Here is a 16,164-nt window from a genome sequence, read left to right as displayed (position 1 = left end):
AGTGTGTTACTAGATGAAGTTTGCACTCTGCAGGCCTAGATACTGGTTGCTAGCCACTACCAGAGATCTTCTTTCCTCCCTCCTGATTCAAGCATGTGACTAAACAGGCAATCCAGCTGTCACAACCCAATTCTGTGCTATGTTTGGCTTGGGGAAGGCTAACCTCTATCTACCCCATATGGCCTCTCAGCTGTGTGGGGAAAAAAAGAATATCAGCAGGTGCAACTTGGCATCTTTAAGCCTGTGGAAGTAAAGTTCACAAGTAGGGTGTTATGCTCACAGCCACCCTCTGAAGTTTGCCTCTGGGTACCTGTCAATCTTTGATCACCTGCCTCTCCCTGCATAGGTTCCATTCTCCACAGATACAAGAAGTTGCATATCGAGTTATATATGCCACAAATTTGTCTAAAAATCCTTTTCCAACTAAAGTGCCAAAATAAGTCTCTTCTGAATGATGAGAACAGGGGGAGAAGAAAATGGGGATGGCATCATCATAGCACAAAGCTACTGCAGAATCAAGTATGAAGAACAAGGAAGGACAGACACATGCTAGACGGAGCAATCTATTGACTGAATTTAAAGCATTTCTAAATCACTTGATATTTAAGCATTTCCGAGTGGTATGCTAAAGTGCCACTTAAAAGCAGATGAAGCTGGCACTGAGTAACAACAGGGCTCAGGGAAAGGCTGGGCAAGAAGATATGTGTTCACTCAAGATGTCTGAAGCAGCTGATGGGTGATGCTCTGTTTGTGGCAGAGGGAGGGGCATTGTCAAATCAATCAATCAATCAATCAATCAATCAATCAATCAACCAATCAAGCAAGCAAGCAAGCATAGGGGCAATGGCAGAAGATGGTCATTTTTGGGTCACAGCCATGTGATATTCTGTAAGGTGCAGTGCCATGAGCATAATTTCCCCAGATGATCCAAGTAATTTACAGGTCTATACAGGGGCAGGTGGGCGTTCAGGTGACCTGGTCTTCAGGGAACCTAAACAAAGGGTGTCTGACCCGGGATATATATGAAGTCAACACATTTTGATTTGTGGCTGTGGGTTTGGGGATTCTTCTCATGCATCCATGTGGCTTCCTTTGCTTTTTAAATGATGATTTAATAAGTTACTCTGTGAAATTGCAATAACTGGTTGGTTGAGAGAAGTTGTGGCATTTGGGGAGTAAGAGATGACCCTCAAAATAAGGGCCAGTTGGCAAGGCAACTCTGGGTTTGGTGACACCCTGAAACAGCCACATCTGAATTTGACATAGACCTTTGTGTTGCCTCGCTAATCTTGCAAGCAAGGTGCCACTGAGATGAACTCAACATGTGTCCTGAGGACCTCTCTGCCAGCAAAGTGAAATCCAGCCTGTTTTGTTTTCCCTTCCTTCTGGGAGACAAGGTGAGGAATTTCAAACCCTCAGATCAAAGGGCTCCATGGTACCTTGTGTTTGGTAGATCTGGCCCCAGCTGTTAAGGATCAGGCTTCCCCTGTGGGAAACAAAAGGAGCAAACTGGAACCGTAAACCAGGAAAGAAGGCTCAAGAAAATTAGCTTCCAGGCCTCTTGCTTTCAGCAAACAGGAAAGATAAATACTGCTGGGCAGGACAAATAAAATGCAGATGGCAGTAAGAGTCATTCTAAGCTTTGCTACTCAATGAGGATGTTAACAATTGGGAGAGGGTGATAAATTCTGTTGCTCAGGATGACAATGTACAACTGAGGTAGTGACAGGGTCTTCCATAAAGAAATGATATAACCTACTCTCTTTTCTAGGAGAAGTGGGTTTGAAACTGGGACCTAGATGTTCTGCCACTGAGCTACCGTCTTTCCTTTTCTTTATCTCCCAAATTGCTGACTTGGCATCTGCCTGCAATGGTCTAGGAGACAATGCTGATCCCCTCTTAGGAACAAACAGGAGCACCATGGCTGATAACTCTTTGGCACTCTTGTAGCAGGAATTTTCTGCCATGTGTCTTCGGGTTGTTGATAGCTCCCTGGAGAGAAGACCGGTCTCTGTCTTCTTTAGCATCTGTGAGCCAGGGCTACATGGCCTTGAGATAGCAGCATTAAATCAGTCACGAACCTGTGACATGGACAAACAGGAAGAATAAATATCTCTGGGGCTGTGAGCAGGATAAGGTGACAGTCAAAAGGATGCAAATGTTATTCTGAAGTTCCTCTTTGAGTTATTGAGGCACAGCCGAATGTCCTGTGTGTGAGATCCAAGTCAAAAATGGGAAGAACAAAAAGACCCCTGGGAAAAGGGCTTTGTGTGGGGAGGAATGCAACCCCTCAAATGGGAGCCACTGTGGTGTAGCGGTGAGGATGTGGGAGCCTGGGAGATCAGGGTTCAAATCCCCATGAACCTTACTGAAAATCCCCATGAACCTTATCTTGGGCCAGTCATTGCCTCTAAGCCCAACCTACCTCACAGTGCTGTTGTGAAGATAAAATATGGAGGAAGAGGACCATATATGCTACCTTGAGCTTCTTGGAAGAAAGGTGAGATATAAAAGCAATAATAAATAAATACATTTCTGCCAGTTCAGTGGGAGCACAATGTATTTCCTCACTACACATGTACTAGCAGTTGGGGTGTTAACTTGCTTCCAAACATAAAAGCTGGGAGTGATGATAGTACTGGCATCTTTATTGAGCTTTCCACTATTACTCCAAAATCTTGTTCCTCATCAGTCACTGGTTCAGGCCCCAAGAACACATACGTGAAATTTAAAATTTTCTTGCCTCAACATATGTCTGCCATTTTTCTACCCACTCACTCAGTTTGGAAAGGTCTTTTTGGAGCTCCCCACAATCCCTTTTTGTTGTATCCATACTGAACAAGTTGATACCATCACCAGACTTGGTCACCTTGCTGCTCACTCCATAACTCTAGATTTAAAAAGCTCAGGTCCCAATAGTGATCCTTGGGGAGAGGGGACTCCACTTTCTGCATCTCTCCATTCAGAAAAATGTCCATTTATGTTGACTCTCTGCTTCCTGCTACAAAAGGACCTCACCTTTAGGGTTGCCATATTTCAAAAAGTAAAAACCAGGACACCCTAAAAGTGTTTTTTTAGGAAGACCCCCCAAATTGTTTTTTTTTTTTACAAAAACACCAAAAAAGTGATTTTTTTGATTGACTGGCCTGTGATCCATGACAAAGCACCACCTTCCAGAAATTCCACCTTGTTGAGCTTTTTTTTTTTTTTTAGTAAAAGCAACAATAATTTTTGAGTTTTGGAGCTTTTAAAGGCATTTTTGGCATGGTTTTCTGGGATATTTGCCTAATTTCCCAAAAATAATCCAGGGCACCATTTTCGGAGGCAAATTGCAGGACATGTCCTGGAAAACCCGGACGCATGGCAGCCCTATCTTATTCCATGATTTTAAAGCTTAGGGCTCATCCACACTTACATTTGTGACATGATTTTTAGGCATAGGTCTAAGAGGCTTTTCATTTGCCCTGCCATTTTCCCTGCGCAACCCACTGTTTACTGCTGAATTGGAACAAACGTCAATTGGGTTTTCTGCAGATTTATGCTTGTTCCGATTCAGCTGTAAACAACAGGTTTTCCTGGGGAAAGTGACAGAACAAAAGAAATTCCTCTTGGACCTGTGCCCAGAAATCATGGGACAAGTGGAAGAAATAAAGGGATAAAGGGAAGTGTGGGTGACTGAGTCCTTACTCAGGAGTCTTTGGTGAGCTGCCCTGTTGAAAGCTTTTCGAAAGTTCACTGTACCACCTCTTTCTATAGCTTTGCTGTCCGTCTCAAATAACTCTTTAAAAGTTAGTAACACTGGCAGAGGAAGAGGAGTGCAGGGGGAGCGCACTGCCCCTGGCCCCACGATCCCGCTGGGGTGCCATTGCAGCTGCTCCCCCGCCCACGCTGGGAGCCATGCCCCTGCAGGATGTGTGCAAGCCCCGCCCCCGCCTGCTTTCCGTCCCCTGGTGCTGGAGCATGAAGCTTTGCCACTGGATAGTAAGACAGGACTTAATTTTTTATTTAAATAATATAAATTATTTCTAGATCTGTATGGATTAGCATATGCAATTAGGGAAATCAGCCACCTGTTTTGTCCTCTCCCCGCCCCGGCAACATGTTACTGATCACCTGAATTGGGGTGGTCTAGCAGCAACTGAAATGTGGATCTCCTTTCCTACCTCCCTTGAAGTGCGTGATGGTTTTTTTTTATATTTATTAAGATTTTTAAAAATATTACAATAAAATAAAAAAATAACAAAAATACAAAATAAAAATAATTAAAAAGACACAAATTTTCCATTGCTTATTTTCCTTTAGCTTGTTTCCCAGACCTCCTCATACCTCCCTTTTTTGTATTCCACCTCAAATTGTTGGTTCAGCAAATCCTTACCATAATGTTTTTACCTATTTACAACCCTTTTTTCATATTCTCTTAAAGCATTACAGCTGGAAACCACTTAATTTCTATCCAACATCATTCTAACATTCATTAATTTTACAATATTTCTGTAGATAGTCTTTAAATTTCTTCCAATCTTCTCACCGACTCTTCTCCCTGGTCCCAGATTCTGCCAGTCATTTCTGCCAATCCCATATAGTCCATCACCTTCATCTGCCATTCTTCCAAAGTGGGTAGATCTTGTGTCTTCCAATACTTTGCAATAAGTATTCTTGCTGCTGTTGTAGCGTACATAAAAAAAGTTCTGTCCTTCTTTGGCACCAATTGGCCGACAATGCCCAGAAGGAAGGCCTCTGGTTTCTTCAGGAGAAGTGCGTGATGGTATTTCAGATTCAGAGCAGGCGCAAATGCTGAAAGTGTGGGTAGAGACAGGGGCATCCACTCCACTTCAGATGTCTTCAGGAGCATCCCCCTCTTTGCCCCTGTGTTATGTGGGAGTTTCTACTAGGGTTTGATTAAATGTGAGTAGAAGAACCCTCTTTGTGATCTGATCACCTGACAAAGCAAGGTCCCTGGTTGTGCAAAGGAGGCTACTCCCATTCCAGCAAGCACAGGCAGAAACCTCTTCCAGATTTCCTTGGGCAATGTAAGGATGGTTGGGGACATGTGCAAAGACTTTGGGAGTGGGCTTGCAGGTGTGCCCTCCATTCCCATCCACACGAGGATGCAGTCGTTCAGGCCAATGGAAGCCGTCTGCACATGCGACGGCCGTGTCATATTCACAACAACCCCATAAGGTAGGGCGGGCTGAGAGATGGTCAGCACTCTGACCACTTTGCCACGCTTCCTCTCAATGTACTTTACATACATTATTGCAATAATCTTGAAGTTCAACAACTTTGCCCAAAAACGTTCAACAACTTTTGTGTCCGGACTTTCACTTTTTGAGATATGGCAACCCTATCTTGGAGGTAAGTCAGCATGCCTACCCTTAATGAATATTGCTATGTAGAAGTAGTCTTGGAAAAAATTATATGCATTTGCCTTGTAAGTGGGTCGTGCGAGCAAAGGCAGGTATTCACAGCTAGACCAACCCTTTGGTTCCCAGCATTTTCTAGAAGACAATCAAGGTGGCATATACTAGTGCAGTTAGAAGTGTTGCAGGGTGGACAAATGTAGGCCTAATAGTAATTAACATTGGCTAATTAATCCAGTACAATATTTAAACGGAGATTCAGGACGACTAGCCTAGAATTGAAAAGACGCTTGAGAATTGATGGCACGGTAACCTAAGCTCCTGCCCCCAGTAAGTTTTGTTTGCCTTCACTTCTGTTACTTCCTCAAGTTTTCCGGCCAGAATCCACCTTTAGCTTCACAATTAGAAAGGTCTGATGCAGATGAATGAGCAGAGGAGATGTGAATGGAATCTGTTGCCAGCACAATGCATCTGGGGATGATATAAGACATATTGTTGGTCCTTGGGGGGAGAAAGCAGGGCAAGGCAAGCCTTCGTAAGGTAATCTCCGCCAGGACATGAGTGCCAGCTGCTGTTTGACCTCTGAGACTTGTGGCCTCCAAATACACAATGTTTGCAGTGACCTCTGACTCCTGCTAATGTTCAAATGCTGTTTTGAGTCCACAGTAGAAGGAAACTTTAAAATAGAAACCAGTCGCTCTCCACACGCCTGGCTCCTACCCTGCATTACCTAGCGTCTTTAATATGAAAAATCTGTGGATGCCCACAGGACTGACTAGGGAAATGTGGAGCAGTCAGTGATGTGGGCACAGCAATAGAGGCAGTCTGCCACCACTGTGCCCATGCTGTGCCCACACCATGCTGAGCTCCCACTGCCTTGCCCTTGCTCTCTCAGCAGGAGTGCCAGCTTGGCCCCACGACTGTGGGTGCCCAAGGCCGTAGGTGCCATGCAATGTGCATGACCCTGGCACCAAAATATGTGAGTGCCCAGCCCCTTCATGGGGAATTCTGAGGGTGCTCTGGCATCCAGGGCCCCAAGGAGTTGGCACCTATGCCTCTGAGCAAGCAGCAGTGATGCATGGTTTTGGGAAGGCAGATCAGCAATACAGCCCCTCCAAGGCTGGCTCCTTGGCGGCACACATGGTTCTTCCCCCACTTTTTATCCTCACAACAACCCTGTGAGGTAGATTAGGCTGAGAGATGGGGAATGGCCTAAGGTGACTTTGGTGAACTTCATGGCTGAGTAGGGAGTGGGGATTTGAACTTGGGTCTCTCCAGACCTGGTTCTAAGTATCCAGTCCGTTTTTCACTTCAAAAGCCCACAACCATTTGCCCAATTTCAGGCAATTCTTCCCTTCTGCCAGCAGCAGATACTCTATCCACAGCCTCCCCATGATACATTTTCCTCTTGGACCCAACAGATATGCATTTTAGGGGGTCACAGGAAGAAGGAACGGATAGGAAACTTTCCCTTCATGAACTTCCTCAACTTTATTCTAGAACCCAGACTAATGTGGTTTGATAGCTTGAAACGAGGCCTCTCAATTGGTATGTTTTACTGATGCATGATTAATTGAAAATGTACTATTTTTGTTTTCAAGTGTATTATGAGACCATTTTCTGGGTTATGGCTATGATTTCACATTGTCCTGCACTCTACACTTTTCTGTGTTGAGTGTTTGTTCGCTGAGCTCTCCAAATAAAAGAGCCAGAGAAAAGGAGTATGTTTTCATTATTGATCTTTACATTCATTGCGATTTAAGTGGCATTATTTGCTTGTTACTATTGTAGTTCCTGAAATGGTTCTTTTTGTTGCAGACATGATATTGGGAGAAATGGTTCTTTTCTTTCAGTAAAGCATAAGGGGACAAACCCCTTTGTCCGTGTTAAGCAAATGTGCTCTCCAGTTGCAAAAAGAGCACCGGCAGTCCTTGTACCTCACATTGCATGGGAATTATACAAAACCCCCAAATCTGTGCAGTTTTGAAATCAGGAGTAAAACTCAGTGCAGTTTCGAAAGGTGCAGTCCACAACCTTGAATCAAAATGTTGTCCAATTGTATCCAAACATAGATAAAGGCCTGCTCCTTAATCTCAGGAACCATCATGCAAAATTTGGCTACTAGCTCTTAAGAGGTGTGCAAGTGCATAATCAACAGACAAATAACTTTCCAAAATAGACAGAAATTCGTACAAAAGCATTTTTGACAAGTAGAGCGGAGACTTTCCCTTCATTTCTGCTATGGTCAGATTGTTGTCGTTGCAAAAATTTTCTAATGTGGTTAGGTTTATATACTTCACATTTTTAGCTTTTCAAAAGACTTTTCAAAATGGGGTGGAATATAAACCTGGCTGCATGCGATGGGTACATTCATAATAAAATCTAACCATCAGAGAGTAGTGGGAAACTAAAGACACTAGGAAGAGAGTTTATTGTGTGTGTGTCCCCCAAGTTATGAGGAAAGCAAACTTTATACATCCCTTTCCTGTTTTATTTTCTATTGTGAAAGGGAATCTTCACAGGAACCCCCAAATTAACCCCTCAGTGAAAACTGATGAAAATTTCCAGACGAAATTCTAGGAATTTTGAGGCTGACTTTTTGCACCTATGGCAGCATCAACCATGCTAACCCATTTAGTTCCTTTTGAGATGGGCTGGGATTCACAATTGGAGAGGGTGCTGGTGTGCTCAGGTCCTCCTTGCCAGCTTCCCATAGACATGTGGTTGGCCCCTGAGAGGCCAGGATGCTTGGCTAGATGGGCCTTTGGCCTGAGGTTCTTCTCAAAGCTGTGCTGAAGAATAACAGGAAGCGTGATCAGGAGAAAGAACCAGGGAAAACACTCCTAATGCACTCTCCAGACTGCATGTGGCTTTTTGTTTTTTCCCTTTATAGCTACAGAAGGACTTTTCTTTCCGTCTGGCCACCGGGACCCTGCGTGAGCAGGAAGGCACATGTACAGCAAGGAAAAATCTGCCACATCCCTGTAGGCATTCACTTCTTTGAACATCCTCTTGCTCACAGAAGACCACAAAGCTGCAAGTTCGCAGGAACGGCTGCATATGCATGATGCAGGCATTGTGCTCAAAGTTATGGCCACCCAGGCTGAATGGACGGGCAGGCTGGCAGTCTCCAAAAACACTGTTGCACAGATATAAACAGAAAAGCAGACTTGACACAGACACCCTGCAACCCATGACACTGTCATTCAGGACTCCTCGTAAAGATGCCAAGCGCAGTGTACACTCACACATGAATACACATTGTTTGACTCCTCATCACTCGATGACTCCGAGATGAACATGAGAATGGACCCCACTGACAATGTCATTATTTGAGGTGTCAGCTATTGGCGGTATTTGATCTTTGATGACCCACTCGCACATGAAAAGCACTCACTGGGTGTTCCAGTCAAGTAAGAGATAATGCTGTATTGTCATTGGTGGAAAAAAAAGAGGCCTTGACAGGATACATAAAACAATGAATGACAAGGAGAACAGGGTCCCTGAAACATGTGGCTGGCTGCCCTTTCCTTTGATTTTGCCAGCATGGGATCCACATGGGGTTTGCCAGGCATGAACACACCACAATAGATGGGCTGAATTTGGCTTGGTTGGCCACAAGTTGTGCATTCATGAGGTTCAAAAGAGGTATGGCAAATAATAATATGCAGCCACCAAATCTACATCTATATATTGAATCTACATAGATTTAAAAACTACATGAATCCCTAGGTCTACGGAGAAACAATTATGAATGTTTCAATTTATTCTGGAAAACATGTCCATATTTTAAGTCACCTTACTTTGTGCAACCATCTCTCTCTCTCTCCCCCCCCTCTCTGTGTGTGTGTGTGTGTGTGTGAGAGAGAGAGAGATGGAACAGAGCCACCAAAAGGGAAGGAGAATGAAAAGAGGAAGGAAAGCCTCATAGAGAGGAAGCAGAACATCATGAGAGATAGCTCAAGATACTCTTAAGAGGAAGTATCACAAAACACAAGATTTTTAAAAAGAAAATACTGTCCCTTGTGAAAGTTTTAGTTCATGCAAAAATGTTATCTCCTTTTGGAATTACTTGTTGGCAAACAAAAGTGCCAGACTCTGAACTTTTAGTTGCTTGTGTTTTGAATGCTCTTTGATTTTGCCCCCAAACAGTTGTGAATACCCGTGAAAATGTTATAGATGCACCCCCTTTTAATAATAATAATAATAATAATAAATTTTATTTATATCCCGCCCTCCCCAGCCGAAGCTGGGCTCAGGGCGGCTAACAACAATAAAACAATACAAAAGTACAACACAAACAACGCTCTAAAATCATTCATTATAAAATTAATTAAGTTCAAGCCACTGGCCACTATTGGGCCAGGGCTCCGCGAAGATTGCCGAGGGAGGGAGTCAGGCTGTGCCCTGGCCAAAGGCCTGGCGGAACAGCTCTGTCTTGCAGGCCCTGCGGAAAGATGTCAAGTCCTGCAGGGCCCTAGTCTCTTGTGACAGAGTGTTCCACCAGGTCGGAGCCACAGCCGAAAAAGCCCTGGCTCTAGTTGAGGCCAGCCTAACTTCTCTGTGGCCTGGGACCTTCAAGATATTTTTATTTGAAGACCGTAAGTTTCTCTGTGGGGCATACCAGGAGAGGCGGTCCCGTAGGTACGAGGGTCCAAGGCCGTATAGGGCTTTAAAGGTTAAAACCAGCACCTTAAACCTGATCCTGTACTCCACCGGGAGCCAGTGCAGTTGATATAGCACCGGATGAATGTGATCTCGCAGCGAAGACCCCGTAAGGAGTCTCGCTGCAGCATTCTGCACCCGCTGGAGTTTCTGGGTCAGTCTTAAGGGCAGCCCCACGTAGAGCGAGTTACAATAATCCAGTCTGGAGGTGACCGTCGCGTGGATCACAGTGGCTAGGTCAGGGCGAGAGAGGTAAGGAGCCAACTGCTTAGCTTGGCGGAGATGGAAAAATGCCGCCTTTGTTATAGCTGCAATCTGCGCCTCCATGGAAAGGGAGGTGTCGAAGATTACACCCAAACTCTTAACGGACGGTGCTGGCACTAACTGCGCCCCCGCAAGAGATGGGAGTTGCCCCCCCAATCCCATATCGTCCCGTCCCAGCCACAGGACCTCTGTCTTCGAAGGATTTAGCTTCAACCGGCTCCCACGTAACCATCCAGCCACAGCTTCCAGACATCTGGTCAGTGTGTCTGGGGCCGAGTCAGGATGGCCATCCATCAACAGATAGAGTTGGGTGTCATCGGCATACTGATGGCAACCCAGCCCAAAACTCCGGACAAGCTGGGCGAGGGGGCGCATAAAGATGTTGAAAAGCATTGGGGAGAGTATCGCACCCTGAGGTACTCCACACACCAAGGAGTGGCGCGATGACAATTCCCCCCCAAGCGCCACCCTCTGTCCCCGACCAGAGAGAAACGAGCGCAGCCATTGAAGGACTGTGCCCTGGATCCCCACGTCGGCAAGGCGGTGGTCCAGAAGTTCATGATCGACCATGTCGAAAGCTGCTGACAGATCTAGAAGAATCAGCAGCCCCGACCCGCCTCGATCCAGCTGTCTACGAAGATCATCTGTTAGGGCAACCAGAGCTGTCTCGGTCCCATGACCAGCGCGGAAGCCAGACTGGAATGGATCCAGAGCCGATGTTTCATCCAGAAACCCACCAAGCTGTTCAGCAACCGCTCTCTCAATCACCTTACCCAGGAACGGAAGATTCGAAACCGGGCGGTAATTGGATAGATCTAAAGGATCTAATGATGTTTTCTTTAAGAGCGGGCGCACTACTGCCTCCTTCAGTTCCCCTGGGAATGTCCCCGTGCCAAGGGACAAATTGATGATATCCCCCAGGAGGGCCCGCACCTCGTCTGGACACGCTCTAATCAGCCAAGACGGGCACGGGTCGAGAGGACAGGTGGTGGGCTTTCCAGCTCGGAGGAGTCTGTCTACATCGGCTGGGGATATCCGGTCAAAGTGGTCCAATACTGGACCCGAGGACAGTCGAGGGGCCTCCAGTTCATTTTTTGTATCCAAATTGGCAGAGAGGTCATGGCGGAGCAACAAGACCTTCTCCGCAAAAAAGCTTGCAAATGCCTCACAGCCGTGTGTCAAATTGTTATTTAAATTTGGCTGTCCTTCAAGGGACGTTAAAGACCTGATTATACTAAATAATTGCGCCGGGCGAGAGCTAGCGGATGCAATGGAGGCCGAGAAGTAAGACTTCTTAGCAGCCTTCACCGCCATCTCATAGGTTTTCATAAAAGCCCTATAAGATGTTCTTGAGGCTCCGTCACGGGCACCCCGCCATACTCGCTCTAGCCGTCTGAGGTCCCGCTTCATTTTCCGGAGCTCCTCGGTAAACCAGGGAGCCCGGTTTCTGCGGGGTCGCAGAGGGCGCTTCGGTGCGATCTCATCGATGGCTGCCAGGAGCTGGATATTCCAGCCCTCAACAAGCTCAGTCAATGAGTCGCCAGGGGGAGCAAGGTCCCGCAAGGCTTGGCGGAATCTATCAGGGTCCATCAGCCTCTGCGGGCGAGCCCAAATCGGCTCGGCACCTAAGCAGGGTGGGGGTGGAAAGTCAATCCTGGATTTCAGAGCGTAGTGATCAGACCATGGCACCTTCATCGAAGGAGACATGATCACATCTATACCTGCACCAAAGATCAAATCCAGCGTGTGGCCTGCTTGATGTGTGGGGCCCGAAACAAACTGGGAGAGCCCTAGTGTCGCCATGGAAGACACCAGGTCCAGAGCCTGTGAGGAGGGAGTGGCATCAGCATGGATGTTGAAGTCCCCCAATACCAATAGGTTAGGGAACTCCAAGGCCCAGCCGGCCACCGCCTCCAATAGGCCTGACAGGGTGGCTGCTGGTGCGCTAGGTGGCCGGTACACCAGCCAGACAGCCAAGCTCTCCTCGGAGCCCCACACTAGGCCAACACATTCAATGCCGGGGATCGATGGTGATGGTAGAGCCCTGAAAGAACAATCTTCCCGGATTAATAATGCCACCCCTCCCCCCCGGCCCACAGTCCGTGACTGGTGGAGGACGGAGAAACCCGGGGGCGCCATCTCTCTTAAGGTAACTGTTGCCCCTTCGCGCACCCAGGTCTCCGTCACACAAGCCAGGTCAACCCCCTGCGAGATAAAGAAATCTCGCAGGGTGGCGGTTTTGTTGCCTATAGACCTGGCATTGCACAGCACCAGTGACGGAGGTGAGTAGTCCTTGCTCGCCCTACCCTCGTCCCTCGGGATGAGGCGCAGATTGGAAGGGGTACGAGCATATCCATATCTCGATCCCCTTCGCCTATAACATCTGCCCCCACCGCCATACCTCCCTCGCCCCTCCACGGTAGCAATCCCAAGCCTCATAGTAGCCTCCATTGATGGCAATTAATGTTATTCTTTCGCAGCCTAAGACAATAAAACCTTAAAACAATAAAAACAAAAAACAAAACAACCCAGAAAACAATAAAACAATACAAATAAAAGCTACAAAATTACAAATTCATCAAAATCTAACGAATTCCCAAGCCCACCCAAACATCCCTCCCACCCCCATATATAAAAATCTAAAGGGAAAGGAGCATTTTAAAACATGTTAAAAAGAACTCTGCGCCCCTCGGGGTCCTCATGGGCAGCAGCAGCATCAGTGGCAACAACCGTCCCTGTGAGGCCCCACCTGGGCCAGATAGTGGCAGGAGCAGTCCTTGTGAGGCTTTAGGCCCCGCCCCAGGCCAGATGGTAAGTGGCAAAAGCAGGGCCCTCAGACACTCACAGGGGAGTCCTCCTGGGCAGCAGAGGAGTTACGGTTTTAACTATTTAAAAACCGTAAGACAAAGTGAAACAAAAGAAAGATTTAAGTGCAAGTTAATTCCTCCCCTCCAGAGTTCTTTGTGTGCTACGATGTGCACATGGAGCCCCTTCAGGAATGGGTTCCTTTCTAAGGGCTTTTCTTATGTTCTTATGAGGTCCCCATGCAATAGAGGGGCCAAACTTGGCTTGCAAAGTTGCATCTCCTTCTATTGAAATGCCCAGGATATCTTTTGTGAGCAGTGGAAATCCTGAGTCCCTTTGCATTTGCTGGATATGGAGCAATTATGTTGATCCCTCCCCTCAAAAACTTGTATGGTGGTTGGTGATCAGTCCATCCATTATTTTAATCAGGCTGCCTGACTTGAAAATGTCCCAGAAATCTGACTGGAATTTGTTTGCTGGTTGAAATGTGTAAGCGTTCACTCTATGGCATCTTCATAGGGCTGCTATATGTCCAGATTTTCCCAGACATTACTGGGATTTCAAAGGCGGAATTGACGTGCGGGGGGGGGGGGATTTTCAAAAGGAGGCACTTTATCCTGGATCTTAGGCAACCCTACTTCTTCATGTATAACATGAGAAAATGTGTGTGTGTGTTTGTGTGCGCGCTTTAAATGGAATTTCCTCTTTTAATCCATCAGCTGAGGATCAACTCGGCTGCTAAGATTGTACAACCTTTGCGCTACCAATATGAGCTGCACTGATTTTCTAGAATGTGGGGTGGGAGTATTCAAAGTGCAACACTGACAGGTGGGAGGATGTTTGTGATGAACCTTTAGTCAGTCTGTAGAATACCCACCCCACCCAATTTTCCCCTAGCAGGTCCCACCCTCCAGTGGATCAGTGTTGCATTGGTTAAAGAGGAGCAGTTTTTGAATAATGGGTGTGCATGTGTGCATGACAGAGAGAGAGGGAGGGAGGGGGAGAAAGAGGAGGGGGAGAGATGGAGAGAACATATGAAAAGCCCTGCTGGATCAGACTAAAGTCCTATCTTGTCTAGCATTCTCATAGTGACCAACCATACTTCTCATAGCAGCCAACCAAATGCCTATGTGAAGCCGTCCAACAGGGGATGAGAGCCATAGCCTTCTCCTTCTCCAGATCTTCAGCAACTGGTATACTGCCTCTGACACTGGCTTTCATGACACTGATCAGTGGCTTTCATGAGAAAGTACGGAATTAGTACTTCCTCCTACTGACCTATGGTTTGCTTTAAATGTCCCTGCATAGCTTATAGGAAATTGGCTCAGCTCACGCTGTAATTTTTAACATAGGGGTCTTACTATTTTGAGACTTTGGCGTGCGCGCGCGCGCGCACACACACACACACCTATGACTTTTGCTTCCAAACTTTCCAAGTTCTCATGCATGGCTTCTGTTCCTTTTCCACTTTCAGATCTTGGTGATCTTGAACCTCTTCCTGCCACAGGTTGTGCCCTTGCCAGATGCTTTGAATGTAAAGGGATGTTTGATCCTATCTCTCGGTTAACAGTGCTCTCTGAATCTCCAACAAAAAGAGGCAATACCAGGTTCATAGAGTTTGATGGAGGGGAAAGAAGTGCCCAGACCAATTTTGTCCATACTTTCAGTTTCAAAACTGTCCTGCGAATGTAAATTTTTTGGAATTGCACCAAATTCAAAATGTAATTGTGATAGTCAAAGCTTTCTTTCAGCCGGAGCTCACCAGAGCTCAGCTTTGGCACCTCTCAGGTGGGCGCCATTGCCATTCTAGCAGAACAAGGGAGAAGTTAATGGTGAGCTCCAGCACCTCTTTTTCTAAAAAAACCACAAAAACACTGGTGATAGTTAGATCCTGGGCTATGGAATCCTGGCTTGGCCATCATTCAAATAAGATTATTGATGACTGGACTATGCCCTCAGAGTTGCATAGCAAAATTTGAATATATATAATGATATGCAAATTTGATCTTAGTTTTAAATGTTCAGTGAAGCCCTGTAAGTTCTCCACATATCTTCGTTCAACAGACAGCTCAGTTCTGCTTATCTCTGGAGAACAGATGCTGTTGGTTCACAAAGCTCCAAAGACTTAGCTCTGAAACTCCTTAAAACATATTACAAAGTTGCATAGAGCCTGACAGATCTAGCACCAGGGAGCACTATATTTATGGATGAGATGCTACAATTCTGAAGTGGGCTGTTTTGCTTTTGGATTTTTTTTTTTATTTGACAGCTTTTTGGAGAAAAGAGAGAAGACAGCATGTGTTAGTAAGACACAGGGCTTGTCCACACTCCTGTTTCTCCTGGGCCTAGAAAGCACCCGAGCAAGCAGTTGTCCTGTGCTTTCGACGCTTGGATCCTTTCTAGGCAGTTTTGCTTTTACCCTACTGGTTTCCCATAGAAAACCCGCTCTTTAGCACCAATTTGAGGGAAGCCAGCCTTAAGAGATGCACCCGCAAAATGTGCTCAGCTTACAAGCAGAAGCATTTATGTCCCACTCAATTAGGATACGTAAATGCTCAGTTGCTGCTTTTTGCTGGATATCTAAAAAACACAAAATCATCTTGGAGTGATCCCTGTGTCTGAAGAAATATGCTGAATGCAAAGAGAGAAGGATAATACATGAAACTAGCTCAGAAGGCATGGCAAAGCTTATTCTCCTTGCATATTTCTGCACTAATAGATTCCACCCCCCTTTTATCAGATCCAGACTTGACACAAAAGAGTACTCATATCTTTAATTTAGAAGCAGACCTGGGAAGTAGATTCCCAGCCTCTAGGATCAGGGTATCAAACTAGGTTTCTTTCCAGAAAATATATTCTCACACAGCTATGCCTACACCAGCAAAAAGCTGCTGGTCAGCTCCACACTGATTACATAACTGCCCCGTGTGAGCTGAATTGCAAAAGGTTGTGAATTGATGTTGGTTCCTGCTCTATATCTGGGACATTTTGCTTGATGCAGATGGACATGAGGATCTGTGCTGAGACCAACATTTATTGCTCCACACCTGACCCACTTTGAGTGACTATG

This window comes from Podarcis filfolensis, assembly GCF_964270895.1.
Source record: "Podarcis filfolensis genome assembly, chromosome: 1".
NCBI lineage: Eukaryota > Metazoa > Chordata > Lepidosauria > Squamata > Lacertidae > Podarcis > Podarcis filfolensis.
The sequence above is the reverse complement of the archived record's forward strand: the minus strand, read 5'-3'. Positions refer to the sequence as shown.